Source organism: Balaenoptera borealis, assembly GCF_965194805.1.
Source record: "Balaenoptera borealis genome assembly, chromosome: 10".
NCBI classification, from domain to species: Eukaryota; Metazoa; Chordata; class Mammalia; order Artiodactyla; family Balaenopteridae; genus Balaenoptera; species Balaenoptera borealis.
In genome coordinates, this window is record NC_138874.1 from 65905394 (window position 1) to 65930241 (window position 24848).

The 24848-nt window shown below is 36.0% G+C and overlaps 1 protein-coding gene and 2 long non-coding RNA genes across 12 annotated transcripts in view; all 3 read left to right on the plus strand.

The window, feature by feature from the left end:
- NRG3 (neuregulin 3) overlaps positions 1-24848 on the plus strand; it is a 1093570-nt gene that overhangs the window by 677811 nt on the left and 390911 nt on the right. The window lies entirely within an intron of this gene.
- The window catches only part of LOC309635486, a 215389-nt gene that overhangs the window by 174716 nt on the left and 15825 nt on the right, over positions 1-24848 (plus strand). The window lies entirely within an intron of this gene.
- On the plus strand, positions 13544-15096 carry LOC309635490. The gene is made up of 2 exons (XR_014248859.1): positions 13544-13579; positions 15001-15096. It is a non-coding gene; the product is annotated as an uncharacterized lncRNA (long non-coding RNA).

The following is a 24848-nucleotide window of genomic DNA, read 5'->3' on the forward strand; positions in this document are numbered from 1 at the left end:
ATTCCACTGGGAATTCTTAAATAATATGTATTCACATTAATTGAAATAAAATATGATTGAATTAGTTAGGAACCTAATTTTTCACTACAATGATCATTATCTAGATGATTTTTATTATATTTAATCATCCATGTTATATCACTATTTCCACCTCTGGTATCAACTGGTTTTTCTGAGTCTTTTTTTCTAATTTTTGAGCTTATGTTAAGATTCTGTTTTCTATATCATCTTGTTGATATTTTGATAATTTCAGTATTTTAGAAAATATTTAATAACTGGTGTTATAGATTTGATTAATTAAGGTAACAGTTTGAATAGAGATCATACAATATGGTAATGTTCCTAAATTTTTTAAACATATGTTCAGTAGTATTAAATAAATTAAAATGTACCTCTGCTTCTATAAACTCTTAACAAATAAAAAATGAAAGGTTATTTTTGGAGAAACTATTTGTTACTTTGTTTTCTCAGGTATTAGGTAACACTTAAAAAGTTCAAGTAATGAGTAAGATTCAGTAATCACTTTTTCATATGTACACAGTCTTTGGATAAACAACTGATTGATGATGTCTCATCTTTTCAGTCAGAAATTCATTTGGAGGAAGGAAAAATGTTTGTGAATGCTTGAACTGAGGCTGTCAGTGATATTATTTTGCATAATTATATTGTCTGTTGATTCATTTTCCATATTTCTTTGGATGGAGCTTCTCTTGAATTGATTAAAACTTGCATTTTATAGTCTATTTGAATTCAAATTTTCCTTCAGAAATTCTGCTTTGATTGGACATCCGGATGCATCATTTCCCAAGGGCATTCATAAGAAAAAGGAAGCACACAAGGTGGGAGATGGGGGTTTTCCATTTGTGTTGATCCCTGTACCATCTATTAGCACTGCTAGTAGAACTTATACTCTTTGATATGCGTTGGGAGAGGGTTAAAGTCTTGTAACAGGTAAACGCTCTAAAATTGAGAACCTCTTTGAGAGCTAATAAAATAGAATTAACCTCTGGAGCTCAAGATTTCCCAGAATAACACTGGGAAATTTCATTCAAGTGAGAAGTTCGCTGCTAAACTCTCTTACCTGAACTCCTGCCTGCATTTCCATCTTGAACATTCAGAAATGGAACTTCTTAGCTTCTAAATCCTCCAGCTTTTTGCTCTTCAGATTACAAATGGCTCCAGGCACAGGAGTGCCAATTTTCCATAATAGGATCCATTGTGCTGAGTGTGTCAGAGCATATCCTGACACCTCAGAGCTACCACCACTAAAGGAGAAAAATATAGGGATGGCTTCTTTGTTGTGCGATGCTATCCTCTGAGTGCTCACAATCTTCATAACTCAGCAGGAATACTCTCTTCCAGAAAGAATGGAAGACAAAAGTCAATTTCCTAATGTGTGCCTTCTTCCTTTCATTCCTGACTTAAGTATTGAGTGCCACTTTGGTGCCAGCTTCTAGTGAGATCCTGGAAATGCAGAAAAGAGCAATGCCCATCCTATGGGCTAAGATGACTGTGATACAATGTGATGAGAGGACACAGGGAACACTGCTGTGAGCAAGGTTCCAGAAGAGTCCACAGAAAGCCAGTGGTTCACTAGGACATGGTTCACAGAAAGCTGATAGGTTAGAAGTGGATGGGCATTCCAAGCAGAGGAGGCATCAGGAAGAGTGGAAACAACAGGAAATAATATAAGCATGTGGGAAACCATAAATTGTGTGAAGTCCTGAGTGTGAAGTATTGGGCAAAATATCAGATAGGCAGGACAGGTAGCTAGACCTTTAATACAGAGAATCATTGTTCTTCTTTCCTTGCATCTTTGGTCTTCTAGGCATGTTACTCTGAGCACACTGAGGGCTAATATTGTTTCTCACTTGGCTGTTGACAGCCAGCAAATTACTCCCTTAGGTCTAATTCCAGCAGATTCAGCCTCTGAACCTCGTTAGTAGTAAATGGGAGCTAAGCTGCAAGAACTTGAAAGGATGTTCATACTGAGGGTCCAGGTCATAGTTCCTATGAACTGTGGTTAAGAGCCTTGACCTGTATCCCCAACCTCTCACCAAGCAAAGCAAACAAACAAAACACACCTGATCTTTATGGAACCAGTGCTGTCTCTGTACCTGTCCCCAGGCTGTGTTTTCTGAAAGCATGGACCACAGAACTTACAGAGCTATGTAGTCACCATGTTACTTCCCCATACAGAAAGATGAATGCTGGCACGTAAGTCACTCTCCAGTGGACCACTGCAAACAGTGTAGCAGACACCTATCAGCTTTGCTTTTTTCTGTCTGATTTTTGCTTTTTGATGGGTAGTGGCGCTCTCAGGCACAGTAGATTGGAGACCTTGGGGAAATGTTTGTCCTTAATCCCAGGACACCAGGAAAGTCCTTGGCCTGGCTCCCTACAGATGATTTGATTCCAGCCATGGAAATAGTGCCATGAGCTCCTGACTCAGGACTAGGGGGCTTCCAGAACTGGGAAAGTACAGAACTCTGTTGTGATATTAAGGCACTCCAGACCCAGGAGTTTGGGTTTGTCTCAAAGAGAAGCAAACAAACAGAAAAATTAAATCAAACAAACTAAAAACCCAGACTTCAACTGATAATATGATGTAAGTTTTCAAAGCATGGGTTTGAGAGTAAGAGCTGGATTGAAATTCCTCTTGTTCTGCTACTTATTAGTGTTAGAGTATATTTGGCAAGTTACTAAACTAGTGACTTAGTTTCTCATCCATAAAATGAGTTTAGTGCTTCTGTTATGAATAAATAATACATGTAAAACTACTTTTTATAGTGCCTGGTACTTAATAAGCATCTAATAAACTTTATTATTTTTATGTTCATGACTTGGTTTGTAATCCTAGTAAAAGATGGCAAGCATGTTTCCCTTTGACTTTTTTGTTTGGTTTGATTTTTTATTTGTTTGTTAACCATTCATTGGATGGTAGTTATTATTTTGTTTTAAAATTTTAACTATTTTGTATAGGGAGATATATGTACATAATATACTCAATATGGTAAATTCTCAGGAAGGAAGAAAAAAGGTGTACGTGGAAAAATGGAGCATGGAATAGCATATGAATAATATGTTAGGTGTTGGAATATTTAAGAAGGGAAGGCTTATCCTCTACATTTTAAGAAGTTCTGTGAAAAAGAAAAAAATAGATCTGGCTATAGAGTCTGAAACTAATGGTTTGAGGAAATCTCAAACATGTAATTTGGTTTATAAAGTTATAAATTACCCATTTAGTGGGTAAAAAAGGAAAAAAATTTACTTGAAAAGACTGATATTTCTATCCCCAGGTACTCTGATCAACTTAGATTTTAAAAGTAAAGACAATGTAGGGAATAGTTGCATGAATGATGTAGTTTTTGTCTTTATTATGATATATTATTTTGATTGTGCTAGAGAGCTAAGACTGATGCATTAAATTACCTGGTGGTAGATATTAAATCAATAAAATGAAGAACTTTCTAAAGGAAAAAAAACCCAGAAAAACAGCCGCCTGAAAACATAATAAGCTCTGTTAGCAGGAGGTCGTTTAGGTCGATATAAGATAATCACTCGCAATGGTGTTTTGCCCTGCTGTGGTAACAAATAAATTCCAGCATTTTCATAGTTTAACAGAAAGGCAGTTTATTTCGTGTTCACACACAGTTGCTGCAGATCTGGAGACTCTTCACACCAAACATCCTACAAGCAGTTCCTGAAGGATCCATGCTATTTTCATCTCTGACTCCCCCATGTCACCTTTGCAAAGCAGAGAGAGATAGAGGAGGCCCCCTGCTTCTTCATACCTCATACTGGAAATGAGGCTTCTCTTGCTGTCACATTCCTGTTTCCCAGGATTTATTGTTGTGGCCCCATCCGGCCTATAAGGAAGTCTTGGAAGTATTGTCTTCCTGTGGTAAAGGGAACACAGAGCATTCTTTCTCTCTCTTTTTTTAAACTTTTTATTTTATATTGGAGTATAGCCAATTAACAATGTGGTGATAGTTTCAGGTGCACAGCAAAGGGACTTAGCCATACATATACATGTATCCATTCTCCCCCAGACTCTCCTCCCATCCAGGCTGCCACATAACATTGAGCAGAGTTCCCTGTGCTATACAGTGGGTCCTTGTTGGTTTCCATCTTAAATGTAGCAGCGTGTACATGTCAGTCCCGAATTCCCTAACTATCCCTCGCCCCCACCCTTCCCTCCTGGGAACCATAAGTTCATCCTCTAAGTTTGTCTTGACCACATAAGGATCAATATAAGCTTGGACTGAAGGACCTGAATCTGGTATCTGCAATTTCAATGATTACTAATCGTGGTTTGTGAAACTTACCTAACAAATCTTTACCTAACCAGTGCCTGCAGTAAGGGTGCTTAAATTGGAAAAATCTACACTAAATACAGTTAAACTTATGTGTCTGGGCGGGTATAAAAAATGTGTTGTATCAGTATCACATAGACATGCATTCCCATATGTGTATGAGTGGCAGGTTGCTTCTCTTGTCATTGTTCTCTGTGTAGACTTCTAGTTACACTTGACATTTGTCTTGCTTGCTCAAAGCCAACTCTAATAGTTCACCTGGGGAGATACTATGTTGAGGCAAATATATGAAAATCATTCTTCTGTGCATGATATTTCTACCTCCACAAATGATTCCACACCCCTCCTTGCCAACTCTGAGACCTTAATCCTCCTTTTCCCATCATTGAGTCATCCTAACCCCTGTTGATACTGCTTCCAAATATTTCTTTACATGTAGCTGTTTTTCACCATCCCAGATTCTTTCTTTTTCCTTAATCAAGGACCTCACATTTCACCTTTGAACTAATTAGTGAACTCATGTGTAGTCTGCCTTCCTCTAGCACCTTTTCTTAAGCAGCTACCAAAATCATCTACTTAAGGCTGGAGCCAGTAGACCATTATCATTAAGCATAAAAGTTCTGGAGTGAGACAACCTACAACCTTGGATAATTTTCTTAACCTTTATCCCTGGTTTTATCATCCATTAAATGGGAGATAGTAAGACCTCATAGGCTTAAAAGCAGGGTGATAATGGGAATAATTTACAATTGGTGCATCATGGCACAAATGAATTAGAACAGATGCAGGCCTTAGCTGACACTTGATGTACCAACTAAGAAAATTTAATTTCTGGGTCACGGGAGGTTCTGGCAGCATGTCTGAGAATGGACTAAGGAGGCAAGGGTATGGAGGAGGTTACGTTAGGTTTGGACAATGGTTTTTTATCAGTAATACAGGGGCAGTTCAATAGTTCAATTTTTAAATTTTTATTGGAATATAATTGCTTTACAATGTCTTCTTAGTTTCTGCTGTACAGCAAAGTGAATCAGCTATGTGTATACATATATCCCCTCTTTTTTGGATTTCCTTCCCATTTAGGTCACCACAGAGCACTGAGTAGAGTTCCCTATGCTATACAGTAGGTTCTCATTAGTTACCTGTTTTATACATAGTAGTATATACATGTCAATCCCAGTCTCCCAGTTCATCCCACCTCCTCTTCCCCCCTTGGTATCCATACATTTGTTCTCTACATCTGTGTCTCTATTTCTGCTTTGCAAATAAGTTCATCTATACCATTATTCTAGATTCCACATATAAGCGATATTATACTTGTTTCTCTTTCTGACCTACTTCACTTTGTATGACAGTCTCTAGGTCCATCCACATCTCTGCAAATGGCACAGTTTCGTTCCTTTTATATTCCATTGTGTATAAGTACCAAATCTTTGTCCATTCCTCTGTTGATGGTCATTTAGGTTGTTTCCATGTCCTGGCTATTGTAGATAACGCTGCAATGAACATTGGTGTGCATGCATCTTTTGGAATTATGGTTTTTCTCTGGTTATATGCTCAGGAGTGGGATTGCTGGGTCATATGGTAGTTCTGTTTCTAGTTTTGTTAAGGAACCTCCGTACTGTTCTCCATAGTGGCTGTACTAATTTACATTCCCACCAACACTATAGGAGGGTTCCTTTTTCTCCACATCGTCTCCAGCATTTATTGTTTGTAGATTTTTTGAAGATGTCCCTTCTGACTGGTGTGAGGTGATACCTCATTGTAGTTTTGATATGCATTTCTCTAATAATTAGTGATGTTGAGCAGCTTTCCATGTGCTTCTTGGCCATCTGTATGTCTTCTTTGGAGAAATGTCTATTTAGGTCTTCTGCACATTTTTTGATTGGGTTGTTTGTTTTTTTAATATTGAGCTGCCTGAGCTGTTTATATATTTTGGAGATTAATCCCTTGTCATTTGCTTTGTTTGCAAATATTTTCTCCCATTCTGAAGGTTGTCTTTTAGTCTTGTTTATGGTTTCCTTTGCTGTGCAAAAGGTTTTAGGTTTCATTAGGTCCCATTTGTTTATTTTTGTTTTTATTTTCATTACTCTAGGAAGTGGGTCAAAAAAGATCTTGCTGTGATTTCTCTCAAAGAGTGTTCTGCCTATGTTTTCCTTTAAGAATTTATAGTGTCTGGCCTTCCATTTAGGTCTTTAATCCATTTTGAGTTTATTTTTGTGTATGGTGTTAGGGAGTGTTCTAATTTCACTTGTGACATGTAGCTATCCAGTTTTCCCAGCACCACTTATTGAAGAGACTGTCTTTTCTCCATTGTATATTCTTGCCTCCTTTGTCATAGATTAGGTGACCATAGTTGCGTGGGTTTATCTCAGGGCTTTCTATTCTGTTCCATTGATCTATATTTCTGTTTTTGTGCCAGTACCGTACTGTCTTCATTACTGTAGCTTTGTAGACAGTAGTTTAATATTAATATAAGCTACCTATCAGCTGAACATCAGCTTTAGTTTAACTCATTGAAAACACTGAACACAGTGTACAATCAGCCTAGGTTAGGTGATGCTGCAGTAGCAAGTAAACCCAAAGCTCTAGGTGTTAATAAGATTAAAGTTTATTTCTCACCCACATAAAGTCTGTGAACAGTTCCAGTTGACTCTCCATTCTTAGACAGATGGACTTGGCTGGGGAAGGGAGCCTGGAGAATTGTACATCAGCTCTAAAACACTTATCCCTTGAGGTGGCACCTATTGGTTCTGCACATGGCTTAACGTCCAAAGCAAGTTGCTTGGCCATACCCATCTTCAGAAAGTTGGAGAAGTGCAGTCTCTTTCGTGTGCTCAGGAGAGATGAGTTGGGCATATTGGTAGGCCATGGTAATGTCTATACACACACACTAACACGTTGTTAATTGCTCTAATTATTATTAAAGAATATTCTGATCACTCCATTTCTCTGTTCAAGTTATTTTATTGCCCTTGCTCTACCTTCCTTATAACAGCCAAACTCCTTATTGTCATTAACACCCTTCATGATGTAAATCCTATGTTTTTCTTTATCTCTTCTATTTCTCTTCACTTTACCTCTGGTCAATACAAGCTGAATTATTTACTTTTCCTATCAATCATTGTTTGTATCTATATCTTTATACTATTACTTCAACTTAAGTACCTTTACATGGTCTTCACAGGTCATATACCTTCTCACAATTCTACCCATCGCGTTCAAATGTTCTAAATTTCCATTCCCACTTTGAACCTCCATAATAGCAATATTCTGTTAACTTTTATAATACTATGAGGTCCAACATTATATTACAGGATTATGCCCCATTCTATCCTGAAAACTCTTTGAAGGTAGGGTCCATGCCCGATTCATCTGTGTAGCTCCTCTTATGAGTGTCTTACTCATAGCAGTTCAGTAAATAGTGTTGAATTAATTGAGGAGACAGTCACCATATCAAAATGAGCATTGGACTAGGGATAAGAAATTCTGGAATTTACTTGCTGCCCAGTTACCAACAATATTACCTTGAGCAAGTTGCTTTACCAGTTGGAACCTTAGCTTCCTCATCTGCAAAATGGAGGTAATTATAACTGCCTTGTCCATTAGTTTCCTAGAATATTATTGGAAAATGGAAGCCAGATGTGAGATCATAGTATGTGAAAGTACTTTGTATAAATTGTCCTCATTATGCTATACAAAAGCAGAACTCTGATTTTAAGTCTTCAACTGATCTTCAGCAGTATTTAATTCTGTTTACCACTCTTTTCTTCACAAAACAATTTTTTATCCTTTGAATCTCGGGACATTTTATACTCTTGGTTTTCTGCCTACCTCTCCTTTATCTGGTCATTATATTTTGGAGTTTCTCAAAGCCTGGCTTTAGCCACCACTAACTCTCTCTCTCTTGTTTTTTCACATTTTATTCTGTACTCTTTTGCTAGATGAGTTGTTTCTTACTCATAACCTAAATTTTCATCTATATACAGGTAACTCACAAATAGCTATTTCATGCCCAGATTTCTCATATGAGTGATAGATCTTCAAATTTGACTGCCTATTTGATATCTCCACTTGGATATGTCAATATATCTCAAGCACAACGTTGCGAAAACCATGCCTTTGATTCACATTTGCCTTCAGAAACGTTACTATTTTCCAGAGCTTCTTTTTCAGCAAAAGGCACCACCGTCTGCTTAGTTTTAAGCCTCCAAATGTAGGTTACCTGCCTCATCCACAATATCAACAAGTACTGAAATACTACAAACCGTTCCACAGCTATTTCCATTAACAGTATTCTAACAGAAAGCCTTGCCATGTCTCATAGGTTCCTTAGAAATACTTCACTAACTGATATTTCTATCCCTTGTCAACTTATTATTTATACTACGTCTTTCAAACTGTATCTTATGCTTTTACTTAAAAAGGTTCCCATTGTTTCCAGATAAAGGTTAAGTTACTTAACATGGCCTTCAAGAATTTGCATGATCTGCTTATACCTGCTCTTTATTGTTATCTTTCTCTCCCTGTAACAGGGTCTCGCTCAGTGACCACACATTTCTTCATATATGTCTCATTCTTCATATATATCTTCATATATGTCTTAAGAATTTTAGAGAAATTTCCAATAATATAAATTTTCCTTTTCTGTGCTCAGAGCAATAGTGTAAATTTTTCTTTAGTTGTGGTTTCGTATGTACCAAGTACTGTGTTCCTTATTTTCAGTATTTTTAAATGTCCCTCAATTTTTATAATGATACTATGAGGTAAGAACACTAAGGCTAAACTTGGTTAAGTGGCTTTCTCAAAGTCATCTGACTAGTAAATAAGCAGTAGGCCATCAGTATGTTTCCTGCATCAATTGCAAAAATTGTATCCCTCTTACCTGATATTTGGTCTGGCCATGCAAATTGCTATCCATTTTTACTTGTACTTAGTTTATATATTCATTGTGGGTGCAGTTAGCATTACTACTTTCCCACCTTATGACTCTACCACTAGCTATTCTAAACTTTATATAAAGATCTAGTTGGCTCATTACCTTTCAGTTTGATGGCTTTCAGGCTGTGATTCAAAGAACTCTATGGGTTTGAGCTCATTCATGAGCCATTGCCAAGATCAATATTGGAGAGGAAATCTCTATCCCTGTTCCTACCAGAGCAATAATCCATTGATGCATTTTAAATATTAATTATTTTTGGACAAGGCTCTCATTTATGGAAAAGTTTGTATTTCAAATATTAAAACTTAAAAATAATAACAGCTGATCAATTCTTCATGATTTAGGCTGTCAGAGAAGGACAACAAAAATAATAATTATCTATAGTAATGTCAAGATTAAATATGATTAATTTTGGGAAATTGTATAATATCTTGCCTTACACATAGTAAATTTTTCAAAATTGTTTTCTTAGTGATTTATAAAAACTGTGTGTGTGTGTGTGTGTATGTATGTATATGTATGTGTGTGTTTGGATGGATAGATAGATGGATCTGGACTTATCTTCTCATTAAGCATTGAATTTTTTTTTAAATGCACTTTGGTCTTTGGCTCAGGTTATTATAATTGTTGCCATATATATGTATACGTATTTACTCAAATCTATTAATCTTTATGGCTTCCAGGTTTTAAATTCTATTAAGGAAAGCCTTCTCTAAATTGTGTTAATTAACAAACATTTAATGTAAGGGATAATTCCCTTAACTTATTAGGATTTACGCTGTTCAGTAGAAAATATACAAACAGGCCAAGAAACTAGACAAAGGATTAAACAGAAAAAGTAATACATAATTCTAGAAGAAAAAATGTTTTATCTCACTCATAATTAAAGAAATACAAATCAAAAAACACAAGATTTCTCATCTGCTCAGGTTAGAAACAAATATTTTTTCTAGGTTTTTGAGACATATTTATTATTATACATCACTCTTCAGACTGAAAATTAATATAGAATTTTGAAGAATACATTAAAAATATCTGTCAAAATCTGTACATATGCCTTTGTACCAGCCGTTCTTGGTTATGGATTTATCCAACTGATGTATTTTCAAAAGCACATCAAGATACTTCTGTAGGAATTTCTGTTTTACTGCTCTTTGAACTATCAAATAAAAAATGTTGGCAAAATGCTAAATAAGCATTAATAGAGATGTAGTCAGATAAGTCATATAGATTTGGTCAGTAAACAATATACAGAATATCAGTTAATTGAAATGATTGAAATAGGTAAGTGTGAGTTCATGTAGAAGTCACTAAGAAACAGGAATATAGGAAAAGCCCATGGTAAATAACTGATGATTACTTTGTGCAAATTTTTTAAAGTATATATATATTTATATAAAAATACACATGAAACAATGTTTCTTGAAGGATACATTATAAAAATATATTGAAAATGACCACCTTTGGGGAGAAGAAGTAGAGGTGGAAAATATGGGAGGAAGAGCTTATTTTTTTCACTTTGTAAATATCTTTATATTTACAAATATTGTTTAAATATATTTTACTAAGTAGAGGTATTACTGTCAAGTTTTTTGTAAAAAATTTTAAAACCTTGATATTAAGCTATTTTAATTCCTACCATTTTATGAAAAAATTCTAAAGTCAAAGAGTTTTAAAATTCTTCCTCCTTTTATAAAAGTGGATCCTAAACTTATACATATTTAATATTGTAGAGAATCTCCACTTTTATTTGAATGGTTACCCTTAGGAATTTTTTTTTTTTCATTCCTTCCTGCATTCTCACACACTGAATACATCCTTATTAAGTTGCTAATTCTGCTGTGAGGAAGTTCTCGATATTTTAGAATTGTGTACCTAAAATTGAAGGCAGTCCTTTTAATGAAAGGATTATAATATTCTCCACGGTTGGTAGTTGGTTTTGAGGGTACTTAGAGTCAACTCAGTTATAGACCCTGAAAAGGAGTAAATGCCCTCACTTGTCTGTCTTTGTGATTTTTGTGTGATCTCTGCAGTAATAGTACATATCTATACCTCCTTTGAATTCAGTATTATATATTTCTTCTACCACCCTTGACCTGCAAACAAATTATAGTGTTTTAAAATCATGATCACTGCTTTAAGAACAAGTGGCCAAGTGCTAAACAGCCAGAAATAAACAACTTAAACACTGGAAGATATTTCCTGTGCTTTGAATTTAAAGAACTCATTTAAAAGAAAACCAGAATCTGTTTTTTCCATGTTTCATTAGGCTTCTTTATTTTTGTTTGTTTTTGTCCTCATTTCTCTTTCCTTTTTATTTTTTCAGAGATTCTGGTAAAAGACATTTAAAAATGTAAAATACCTGATCAGAGGAGTTGCTTAAGAAATGTCTCAGCTGAAACCAGCACTTTGGTGTGAGTGCTAGCTGCTTAACAAGTCAAGGGTGTGAGGAGCTATGAATAAAGAGAGAACATTTTGCCATGAATTATTCAGCTAACCATGGGATGCTGTTATCTCCACTCCAGTGGCTCTTAATTGCACATGTAAGAATTCTGCTTATCTGGCATTCAGTTTGATGCCAAGGTGCAGCTTTCCCAAGCAGAGTGGGAGGCGGGAAATAAGAATCCCATCAGATAGGCAGCTGCCATTCAGGAATGCGTTAAGGAATATGGCATAGGATTGTGACCAGAAAGCTAGAAGACAGACAGACATTGGTAATGGAAGGATTTGAGAATATGTGACATGAGATTGTGTTTTTCTTTGATCTTGGTATGTATTGCTGAATCCTGAGTGAAAAGTAGAATTGTGTGTGCTCCCTAAATCTATTGCGTCCCCTTTGTTAGAGACCCAAGATTGATCCCTGGGACAAAGATAACACTTTGCTCTTTAAGTCAGCCTCTCAGAGGACCTAGTATGTTTTCGTTCTAAATGGACCCTTGGCTCAGTTTTGAGAAGTTGCTGGTTTTAATTTTTGAAAATCTCTTGAAGATAGGCTTGTTAATCAAGCTAAATGATGTTTCTAAAACTTTTTCCTCATCTCAAATTCCCAGAAGAGATGTCTTTTGGTGCCTGTACTATTTTTTTCACAAAAGTTACAATTATAACAACTTATTTATAAAATACCATTTAAAATATTTTGAGAAGATTTAATTTGGAAACTCTTCTCAATTTACATCTCTCCCCATAGTAGATGGCTCTTTTGTATTATTTCACATATCTATTTCCAGATTCAGTTGCAATATGCAACACACTTTTTGTCACTTACCGTTTGTCATATACTGTGTAGAGCATAGGGGATGTAGACATTACAAGGACCCACAAATAAACATCCTTATTTTATGGAGCTCAAAGACGAGAGGGAAAATAGACAACACGCCTCCATGGTACTATGTAGTTGTCACACATTGGAAGGTCATGCCAGACACAATGGAAGCACTATTGAGAGTTGCAGTACACAAGGCTTCCTGAGAGAAGGGGCTGGAGCAAGTGGAAGAGAAGACACCACTTGCGGTGAAACTTCATGGCTGCTCATGCATTTGTAAAGTTGACAAAAGAGGAAGGGTTGGCATTCCAATCAGAGGGCAAGGCATGGATAAAGATTCAGAGCTCTGGCAGGCTTGGAGGGCTTAGGAGAATAGCAAGTCTTAAATGGCTTTGGGGGAGAATAGGGTGCGTGAGAATGGCAAACAATAAGTGTGAAGAGTATACACATGGTCAGGTAAACAATTTATGAAGTCCTGTGTACTTAGATGGCATTATGAAGACAGCAGAGAGCCATTTGCAGACTTCTAAGCAACAGTGATAGGAGCAGATTTCTGATGTAGAAAAATCGTTCTGATGACATTTTTCCTTTGCCAGTTTCTTTATGGGTCTACACTATAAAAACTTCCTATGAGCATTCCCTATGGGATCAAACTCAAAAGGGCAATGCAGGTTAAGAATTGGGTCTACCTTTGTGTTCTCTCATTATTGAGGTACATGATTTTGGACAAGGCACTCCTTTCCTGTTAGATGTAACTTCCATGTCTTCCAAGAGCCTAAAACAATTCCTCATGCATAGGTAACTCTCTGTAAATGTTTGTGGAATAAATGGATAAATTTCTGAGCCTCTGTGTTCTTTTTACTAAAGTGAGGAAGATTGAAATTTGTTTTAAGAGCCATCTTTGTGGTATGAAGAGAGCCACATGATTCTAAGTTAAGTGTAAGACTATACTGTACTCTTCAGGGAAATTATTATTATTATTTGAACCAATATTGTGAGTCTGGGGAAAGTATAGTGGGAGAGGAGAAGCCATGAATCAGCTTTCAGGAAATTTCTTCTCCAGTGCTTTATTTTCTTGATGTTGATGGACTCTTCTTCAGTATTCCCCTTTGCTGGATCTTTTTTTTTTTTTTTTTTTCCTACATTTTAAATGTCTTAGTTCCCAGGGAGTCAGTCCTAGGGCATGTTTGTACTCTGCTATCTCCTATGAATACATAACTATCACATCTGAATTTTGAGTTTGGATATTTCTGCTGAGCTTAAGGTTGATGAGTCAACTGTTTATTGAGCATCTCTGTATAAATTTCTCCCCCACCCCAAATGCTTTTCTTCCATTACTGTTCCACTGGCCTTTTCCTTCTTTTGTGCCTCAAAAAAGCATTCCCACTACTCTTACCTCTTAGACATGAAATATCTTTACAGTGGGTTTTGGTGTTTCCAAAAGCAAGCAGAACCATTTGATGGGGTGTTTTCAGTTGCTTCCCGACAAATGTCCCAGAGGAAAGGAATATATAGGTTGAAATATGCAAGGGACCATAGTTGAGGAAATACAGAAAAACGGAAAAACTTATACATTAATCTCTCAAAAATGACATAGTTACATCTTCCCCATGTTGTTTTGAAGAACTTGATGTTGTAGATGACTATCTTCTGTGTTTAGTCCATCATCATACATTCTCATTTCTGTTTTGTAAATGATGCTAAGCCTCTGGAGAGGTGGAAAATTTCGTGAGGTTTTTATCTTAGGACACTGATACATTACCAGTACCTTGGAACATAGTAGGTGACTTAATTAATAAACAAATAAATGTCTCTCAGCACATGCTCATGCCTAATTTTAACAGAAGGCTGAAGCCATTATTCATAGATTCACTCTTAATCCCCTTCACTCCAGTGATAGCTATTTCTCAATTCATGTTGGCCTCTCCAACTCAATGGCCTGAGTGTCTCATATTTCCTAACTCTGTGCATTATCTAATGGTTTTCTAAATGTCTCTTATTTTATTTCCCCAATTTCCACTTTATTGGTTGCAAACATTCAAGAGTCTGATTAAGTGCTACATTCTTAGTGAATTCTTCTCTGAATCACCCTCAAGTTTAAATGCCAGTACATCATTCTTCTTATACCAAGATCACCTGTTTTATTCCTGTGGCTAGGCTTTAATAGCATCCTTTGTTTCGAAGTGGTATGCCTTTTGTTCTAACTCTGCATTAAGTTAACTGATGGCAGGCATCATGTTGAAAACTTTCTATCCCAGGGCCCCCACAGGGTTTAGTAGAAGTCCTCAATAAGTATTTTAGTTAAATTGAGTTGAATTAAACTGAATTTTTATTCAAAAACTTATACAGCAATATGAATAAGAACCAATGTCATATACACACTACTATATTTAAAATAGATAACCACAGGGACCTACTGTATAGCACAGGGAACTCGGCTCAATATTCTGTAATAACCTAAATGGGGAAAGAATTTGAAAAAGAATGGATACTTGTAATGGGTATAACTGAATCACTTTGCTGTACACCTGTAACTAACACCTCATTGTTAATAAACTATACTCCAATATAACATTTTTTTTTAAATTGTAAAAAAACAAATGTCACAGAAGTCATTATAAAGTACAAGTTAATCTAAGAGTTATACAGTCAAATATATCCACCAGAAGAATTTAGAAAAAGTCTATGGAAGTAAAAGTGAAGTTGAATATAACATTAATACTTAGATACTATTTGTTTGGGAAGGGAAGCTTTATCATATCTGAAGTGTCCTCATTTTTTTTTTGGCCTCATATTTAGGAGACAGTAATCCAACTGACTTGTTAGGATAGTTTAAAAAAAAAATCCTTCCATGATTTTGAACTCAGAGAACATTGGAAAATGGAAATTATTCAATATTTCCTCTCAAAAGCCTCTCTCAAGGGTTTTCCATGGATATTTGAGATATTGCTGTTCATCTAAGCGTTAATGGAAAAGAAGAAGGAAGACCTTGAGTCCTTTCCCTTTGACACATAAACCACATCTTAAGCACCATTGTTCCCAGCAGTAAAAGATAAATATGCAATCCGTGATAACATTAGTTTTGGCCTAAGCTTTTGCGGTATTTGTAGCTTATTTTCCTCCACTATTTCTTATTTGGACCTTTTCTCTCATGGTTTTATTAAATTAGTTTTATTACAAAATTTTTTTGCCAAGCTTTTAAAAAACAGTCACAGTAAATTGATCACAGCAAACTCTAGTGACAGGCTGTATTTCCATGGTAACCATAATAAGCTCTACACATATTCTCATAAAAAGGTAGAACCAATGCTACCACATAAACACAAACAAAGACCAATAAGGAATTAATGCACAAACATTTATTACAATAAAGGTGATCAGGGCTGCAGTAGCCCTACGTTAAAGATTTAATTCATTAATGCAAGCAGATTTTTTTATATCCAGTATAAAAAAAAAGAAGAAAAGTACAAACTGTACAGTGATTTGATCAGTGATTTAGAAATAAATAAATGTTACAAGTTACTTAGTGTAAACTCATATGAGAATGCTTTCTGTGAGTAAAATTGATATTTCAGTCCAGGTGTCAGTGAACGTTTCTGTTAAAGGCCAGAGAGTAAATATCTTAGGCTTTTGCAGGTCCTATGGTCTTTGTTGTGACTACTCATCATAACTAAAACAAATGGGTGTTGCTCTGTTACAGTAAAACCTTATTTCAAAAGCAAGCAATGAGCTGGAATTGCCTCTAGTCTGTAGTTTCCAACCCATTTTTAGGCAGTTGGAAATTTTTACATCTCATTGAATTTAATTTTTACAGTAATAATATAAGGCAAAGGTAGTATTCATTCTACAGATGAGCAAATGGAGATCCTGAGAATTTAAATAGCCCAAGGTCAGGTAGAATCAGATCACAAACCTAGTCTACCTCATTGTAAAGCCTGACTCCTGAACACCACACTTATCTGATGACAGTAAGTAGCATACATCCATGCTTAATGCAACAGCAGTGTGCTAAATTGTTTGTGACCATTACTTCATTTACGTTATAAGATTCCTATGAGGTAGGTACAATTAGCATTCTCTATTTGCAAATGAGAAACCCACACCTGGGAAATCTAAGAAAATTTTCTAAGGACAACGAAAAAGTGACTCTATCTTTGTTCAAATTAACTTACTCTACTTAATTCAGTGACTGAAATAATGAAATCATTCTTTAAATGTGACCCCAATGACATCACGAAAACATAAAGGACCATGCTTGCTTAAAGAACTTCTGAATTCTGGTGGATGCTTCCAGATTTGCAATGCATATTTGTTAATCTGCAATTTTACTTTGATTGTAACTTGGTTTCCGTTCACTCTGCTTTATGAGGAGTAATTTCATGAAGAGGCAAAAAGGGTGATTGTGGTGTGCAGTTAATTAGAATTTCTAATTAAAATCATCCTAAAAAAATAACAACCAATGCCAGTAGAAGAGTAATTACTAATCTGTAAATTAAGGAAACTGTATACTACAAGACTCGTTTTTTCTGTTGGATTGAAAATCACCCAGTTTAAATTAGCATAACATGAAGAAAAGTATTTACCTTGAATACAGGTAAAATGCATATGGCAATGTGGTTGAATTCAATCTGGCCAAATATAAATTCAGTTAAACCCTGGAGATTTTGTAACTGACCCTCTTGCCTCATCCCTCCTGCCCCTCACCCCTTTGATTTCTCATTTTAAAGTTTGGGGCACAGATTTGATTCTCTCAAATAAGGGCTCAGTAAACTTGTTAGGCTGTCCCATTTGTATGTCTATATTGCAAGAGCTCATGTGCATGTGTGAGTTGTTTACATGCACACCTGTGAGTGTGTGTGTGTGTGTCCCATGAAATAGGGATAAAATTCTTAGCATGGTGCCTGGTGCTTAAGTATTCAATTCTTGCTTTTTCCCTGAGTTTGTAGTGACAATGATTTCCCTCATAATCTTATTTCATGGGTCTAGGAAAGCCTGGGAATTTACCTCAGGGAGAGAAAGCATCTGTCAGGAGCATTTTCTTCCCTGATTCCTAGTTCTAAGCCTTACAGCCCTATTTGTAGGATTTTTTTTTTCCCCACTACCCAGGCAGTCTCAGGTGACTCATCTTCTAATTTCAAAACTATTTTTAATTACATAAGCCTCTTTCTGAGTTTCTGCCTCTGTTCATCCTGTATTAGTGGATATGGTTACAAAAATAATAATTCTGGAAGAAACCTTTTTTTTCTTTACTTCTTATTAATAGTTAAAATACTGGGTTAAGCTGTTTGGGAAAAGGAAGCTAAGTGATAGATTATAAGCATCATAGTTACTTTTAAGCATGCTAAAACATATTCTCACTTTTAAAATTTAATAGACTTTATTTTTAGAACAATTTTAGGTTTACAGAAAAATTGGGCAGAAATTACATAGTGTCTATATAATCTACCCCCCAATACACACACACAGTTTCCCCTATTATTAATATTTGTTACAGAGAATGAGCCAATATTGAAATATTATTCACTAAAGTCCATAGTTTACATTAGGGTTCACTCTTGGTGATGCGCGGTTCTGTGGGCTTCATAAAATGCATAATGTTGTGTATGCACCATTATAGTATTGTACAGAATGGTTTCAGAATAGTTACACTGCCCTAAAAAATCTCCTCTATTCTACTTATTTATCCACCCCATTTTCTCCCAGCCCTTAACCACTACTGATCCTTTTTGCCCTCTCTGTAGTTTTGCCTTTTCTAGACTATCATATATTTCAAATTATATAGTATGTAACCTTTTCAGACCTGCTTCTTTCAATCAGTGATATGCATCTAAAATTCTTCTATGCCTTTTTATGGTATGGTAGCTCATTGCTTTTTATCGCTAAATAATATCCAATTGCAAGGATGTAGTACACTTTGTTTTGTTAGGGAGGAAGACATTTTCCTTTACCTTTTTAAGGTCTTTTGGCTGGTCTAAGAATGAAATTGACATGAGGGAGATTAACATGGGAAAATCAAACAAAAGTTTAATACACGTATACATGGGAGAGACCCAGGAAAACTGAGTAACTTGCCAAAACTGGCTGAAGCTCTTACCTTAAATGTAATCTTCAGCTAAAGACAAAAGAGGATGTTGGGGGTAGTGGTTTGGGATTTCAAAGGGGAGGAAGGCAATTCACATGAAGATGGAAAAGCAAATACTTGGTAAACAAAAATTTGCTGGGCTGCTCATAAACAGTGGAACACAGAGTGGACTCTAATCTATGCCCTGTCAGCCTCCCCCACCACACCTAGCCCGTATTCTTCACAGATATCTCTAGCGATAGCTCTATTCTGGGAACAGGCCCTTTATCTAATTTCTTTTTGGCGGTTAAGATGGAGGTAACAACAAAAACTCCCTGAGTCTTCTGTTTCTTAAAACTAGTCAGTCTAAAATTAATCCTCATGCCAAAGAGAAACATTTTGGGGTAGCAAATTTTGCTCCCCTATAGGTTATTGTTTCTTATTATTTTAATTCACTTATTGAAGAACATCTTGGTCAGTTCCAAGTTTTGACAGCTATGAATAAAGCTGAAACAATTCATGTGCAGGTTTTTGTGTGGACATAAATTTTCAGCTCATTTGGGTTAATGTCTAAGAACGTGAGTGCTGGATCATATGGTAAAAATATGTTTAGTTTTGTAAGAAATTGCCAAATTGTCTCCCAAAGTGGCTGTGCCATTTTGCATTCCCACCATCAATGAGTGAGAGTTCCTGTTGCTCCGCATACTAGCCAGCATTTGATGTTGTTAGTGTTTTGGATTTTATCCATTCAGATAGGTGTATAGTGGTATCTCATTGTTGTTTTTTTTTAAAAATTTATTTATTTTTGGCTGCGTTGAGTCTTCACTGCTGCGCGCGGGCTTTCTCTAGTTGCGGTGAGCAGGGGCTACTCTTTGTTGTGGTGCGCAGGCTTCTCATTGCAGTGGCTTCTCTTGTTGCAGAGCACGGGCTCTAGGCACACGGGCTTCAGTAGTTGTGGCTCGCGGGCTCTAGAGCTCAGGCTCAGTAGTTGTGGTGCACGGGCTGAGTTGCTCTGCGGCATGTGGGATCTTCCTGGACCAGGGCTCGAACCCGTGCCCCCTGCATTGGCAGACGGATTCTTAACCACTGCGCCACCAGGGAAGCCCTCGTTGTTGTTTTCATTTGTAATTCCCTAATGACATATGATGTTTAATTTTTTTTCATATGCTTATTTGCCATCTGCCTATCTCCTTTGGTGAATTATCTGTTTAGATCTTTTGCGCACTTTTTAATTGGGTTATTTTTTTTTTAATCCTTGAATTTTAAGGACTGTATATTTTGGATTCAAGTTCTTTTTCAGATACACATGTGTTTTACAAATATATTTTCCCCCACTCTGTGGCTTGCCTTTTCTTAGCAGTATCTTTCACAGAGTTGAAGTTTTACATTTTAATTGAATTAAATTTAATTGATAAGTCCCACTAATCAATTTTTCTTTCATGGATTGTGCTTTTGATACCTTATGTAAAAACTCATTGCCAAACACAAGGTCACCAAGATTTTCTCCTATATTATCTTCTAGAAGTTTTATAGTTTTGTGTTTTACATTAGATCTGTGATGTATTTTGACCTAATTTTTGTGAAAGGTGTAAGGTCAGCATCTGGATTCATTTTTTTTTTGTATGTAGATGTCCAGTTATTCCAGCACATAAATTCACTTTTTATTTGCTACTTTATTTATTGATATTTATAGTTTCAAATCCACAATTCCAAATTGAAAAGTCCACCAAATGCCTATGTTTAAAGGTCTTTTTGCTATATCCTCATTCCTAGGAATTTAGTATCCATGAAATAGTTTGGGTGGACTTGTCTGAACATTAACACTTGTCTGCAAAAATTTTTCTTTCCCAGTCTTAGTTCCTTGGGCTGCTATGAGCAGGATGGATTTGAGTGTGCAAAAGTACTTGACATCATGAATGGAAGAGCTACATAATTCAAGTTCCATATCAGAAGAAAAATGGGGAATCAAAAGGGAGTCAAGGACATATAGCTACATTATAGCAGCTGCAGGAAGTGACAAGCATATCATGTGTAACTTGCTGTTTTCAAAAGTATGTGGGAGCTGAGTAAGCACGTGAATATGGCTACAATCTCTTCTGTATGGCTGCTGACCATTTCTGTCAAGTGGTACAACTCCATACTTGCATTATTCTTTTTTTTTTCCCAGTTAGATAGTCCTCAGACATCTGCTCAGTTTAAAAATCAGATGTTCTGGGGGAAATGCTTGGCCAGATTTCTAACAACTTCATCAAAGATAGTGTTATTTTTAAAAATAATTACAATATATACCTGCATCTGGACTATAAAGGGGTGCCAAAGAGAAAAAAAAATCTACATATCTATATATCTGTATATATATAGATATAGATATATATAGTGTATGCATGTTACACACATACCTGCACACTCATATACACATGTATTTGCTTATTCTTTCCTATCTTAGTAATATTTATGATAAAAGCTTGCATTTATATAGCATCAAGCTCAAAGTGCTTTTACATTTAATAATTTATTTAATCCAATGGGGGAAAGAAGCTCCCTCTTTTAAATTGACATCAAGGCAGAAGTTTATTTTGGGGATGGGAATTCAAATATTTGAACATATATTTTACCTGGCAAGTCATTTTCTCCTCTAGGACAGATAAGAAGCCATTAAATCTAGCCCAGCAGACTGAGAATCCAGCAAATCAAATGACAGATAAGGACTTGAAATATGAACAGCATACCAAATTCTGAACTTAGGCGGTTTTGGGAAAGAAACATTTCAATGGGTTTGATGGGAATTTGTGTTTAAAAGGCGTGTGTTCTACAAATACTTGGAAGGGAAGGGAGGAGCAGTAGCCAAAATAGGTTGAAAAGAAAAAGCATATCATTGCTCTTCAAAGTCAGTACCTAAAATATCTGTGTTTTTCAGTTTGACAGAACAATCAATAGTAAAGTGATATGAAAACATTTTCCTTTAGGACTTGCTCTATTAAAAAAAAAAACAATACTGATTCAGTAACAATCTAAATCCCAAATGAGTTTTTCCTACCAGTGCCGTCAATAATTCACTCCATGAGAGCACACCATTTTTCACCATTAAAAATTAACAGTGATGAGTAAGGTATCGGCAAGAGAGGAAAAAGCTGAGATTTCATACCTTGTTTTTGTTAATTCTGTGTTTGTGCATGACTGGATTTGTTTGAATCTTCGGTATTCGGTCCCATGATTCTCATAACTGCTTGTAAGCCAATGTCTTACAGTTTGGGTTCAGACACTTTGCTTATTATTTCTATAAAAAAGCTTTATGTTCTATAAAGAAATGAAACATATTATAGTATTCTTCCTATAGCATGGGACTCTTGAGTGGGGTTACTTTGTGTTCACGGGCATGATAACTCATTCTCTGCACAGGGCTTCATGCTCAGAATGGCCTCACACTAGGTTTAATGTCCTGCTATCACCGTTTTGCCATTCTTAACAATGTTTGAGCAAGAGCCCTATGTTTTCATTTTGCAGTGGGTCTCACAGATCATGTAGCTGGTCTTGTAGGTTGGAAAAAAGGGTTCAGGGACAAATAGACCAAGGTTTCAATTTCTTCCCTGGACCTTATACCCACATGAACTTAGACAAGCTAGTTGACCTTAGAGAGCCTGTTCTACGTATTAATAAAATGGGGATGAAAACCATTTACTCCACAGGACTGTAATGATGATTGGATGCAACAAAACATATAAAGAGCTTAGCAAGGATAAGACAAATACAGTTTTTATCTCAGCAGCCAACTGCAGACTGTTGCCTGGAAGAATGTGTAGGGGATGCTGGTAGCCCATTTAGACTCAGCAGGAAACACTTCAAGGTTGAAGCACAGCATTAAGTCATGTGTAAGTCATGTGACCCTAGCCTAACACAATGGCTGACTCTTGATAAGCCCACAATAAAGCTAAGATTTTATCCCCCTTTTTCTCCGGCTTCTTCTTACCCACTGTATATCTGGTGACTTCCTCTTAACTTTTAGCCAGGAAAACTGAGACTAAATTCCTTTCTAGGCAATAGATATCATATGTATCTTAATTAGGCCTAAAATTCTGAGTTGATGATTAAAGCCTCACTTTGGAAGGCCCAAGATCATACTTTGCAAGTTCTAGCTTTCACAGGGTATTGCGTATGTTTTATTTTCCCAGATTTTCATTAGGGCCTCAATATTAATTCATGATGTTTCTTCAGTTTATCTACTTAAGCCATCCCCTATACCCATAATCAAAACATAGGTTGTTATGCTAGAGAGGGAAACTCAGCTCAAGAAGCAGTACAGAAATATAAACCCACTTTGCATGCCAATTCTGTAAAATGCCAGCCATTCACTTGTAACAATATTTTCTTATGAATCATCTTTATCTGCTATAACTGCCCTCCTTTGAAGGTATCCTTTGCATGGAAGATGAAGACACAGTGCTCCTTTTCTTTTTTTTTTTTCCCCTTGGGTGGGTTGTTATTTTTTTATTGAGGTATAATTGACATACAGCATTATATTCGTTTCAGGTGTGCAACATAATGATTCAATATTTGTGTATATTGTGAAACGATCACCACAATAAGTCTAGTTAACATCTGTCACCATACGTGGTTACAAACATTATTTTCTCCTTGTGATGAAGACTTTTAAGATCTATTCTTAGCCACTTTCAAATATGCAATACAGTATTATTAACTGTAGTCACTGTGCTGTACACTACATCCCCATAACTTATTTTATAACTGGAATTTTGTACCTTTAAGACAGAGATCGGGGACTTGTCACATGGTTATAAAAGACCATGTGATATCAAGATTTACTAGGGACCGTCTTGCTGAAGCAATTGTTGTTTCGGGGGGATTTGGGTATATATGTGAGTATAATTAATAAAACTACAGCAAAGATAAACAAGGGAATTTTTGAGGGGGAGATTGCATGGAAATTGTGTAGACTGGCCCAAAGATACCCTGAGTCCTACTCTCAAATCATAAGTCTTCTGGTCTTTTTTTTTTTTTCCTTCAGCTGTATTGAGATATAACTAACATATAGCAATGTATACATTTAAGGTGTACAATTTGATGAATTGATTCACACATATATTGCAAAATGTTACCACAGTAAGGTTAGCTAACACATCCATCACCTCACATAATTACATTTTGTTGTTGTTGTTATGGGGAGAACATTCAAAATTTGCTTTCCTAGGAACTTTCAAATACGCAATACAGTATTGTTAATTACAGTCACCATACTGTCCATTAGACCCCTGGAACTTATTCCTCATATAAGTGGGTGCTTATACCCTTTGACCAATATCTCTTCATTTCCCCTACCCCCAGTCCCTGGCATCGACCTCCATTCTACTCTCTGCTTCTATAATCTTAATTCCTTTTCTAAATAGGCTTTTCTAATTGAAAGAAATATTCTTCACCATAAATAATTCAAGTTACAGAACCTGAATGTTGGGTGCTTAGTTAGCTGATTCCTATCAATTAACAGATTAGTAAACTAAGGCCATAAGATTTTTAGTGGAAAAATGTAAATAAAACAGGGACTATGACCTATCCAAACTCTGTTATGCAACCAAGCCTACGGGAGTTTAGGTTTATGAACCAGTTTCCCCAGATTCTAGTCACCTTTGAGTTAAATGACCATAGACTTTTTTGCTTCCCCAAGAATGAGCTAGCAGTCCTGGGAAGTACAGCTGGCCTTGAGTATTTTCCCGACTGCAGATGTACACAGTATGCTGTCCCAGTTAAGAGACATTTCCCCCTTAGCTCTGGATCGTAGTGAACCTTCTGGAGCCACAGCAGATTATTAAAGAGCCAGTGCTGCATCCACTCAAGTCCAACCTGAAGCGCTGCTTTTGAGGGCAATTTCTTCTCTGCAACCTTGCAGATGCCTCACCTAGTCTCCCTAAGCCTCAGTTAATTCATTTGTAAATTCAGCAGAATGACAACCATCTCTGCTCAGCTGCCTTCAAAGCACTGTTTTGATGAAGCTTAAAAAATATAAACCAAAATATTTTCTAAACTGTTCTATCAATATTACTATATTAATATTGGCATATTATAATAGGTATAATTTTAATATTACTCTTATATTGAGATAACATGTCCAAACTATTGCAGTAAGATGACTTGAAAAGCAGTGCTTTAAATAGTTAATTCAGAACTAGTCAAGTGAATTACTAAAGTGAGTAAAAGACGGAAGCAACTTTCAAATACGTAATACAGTATTATACTAACTATAGTCACGATGCTGTATAT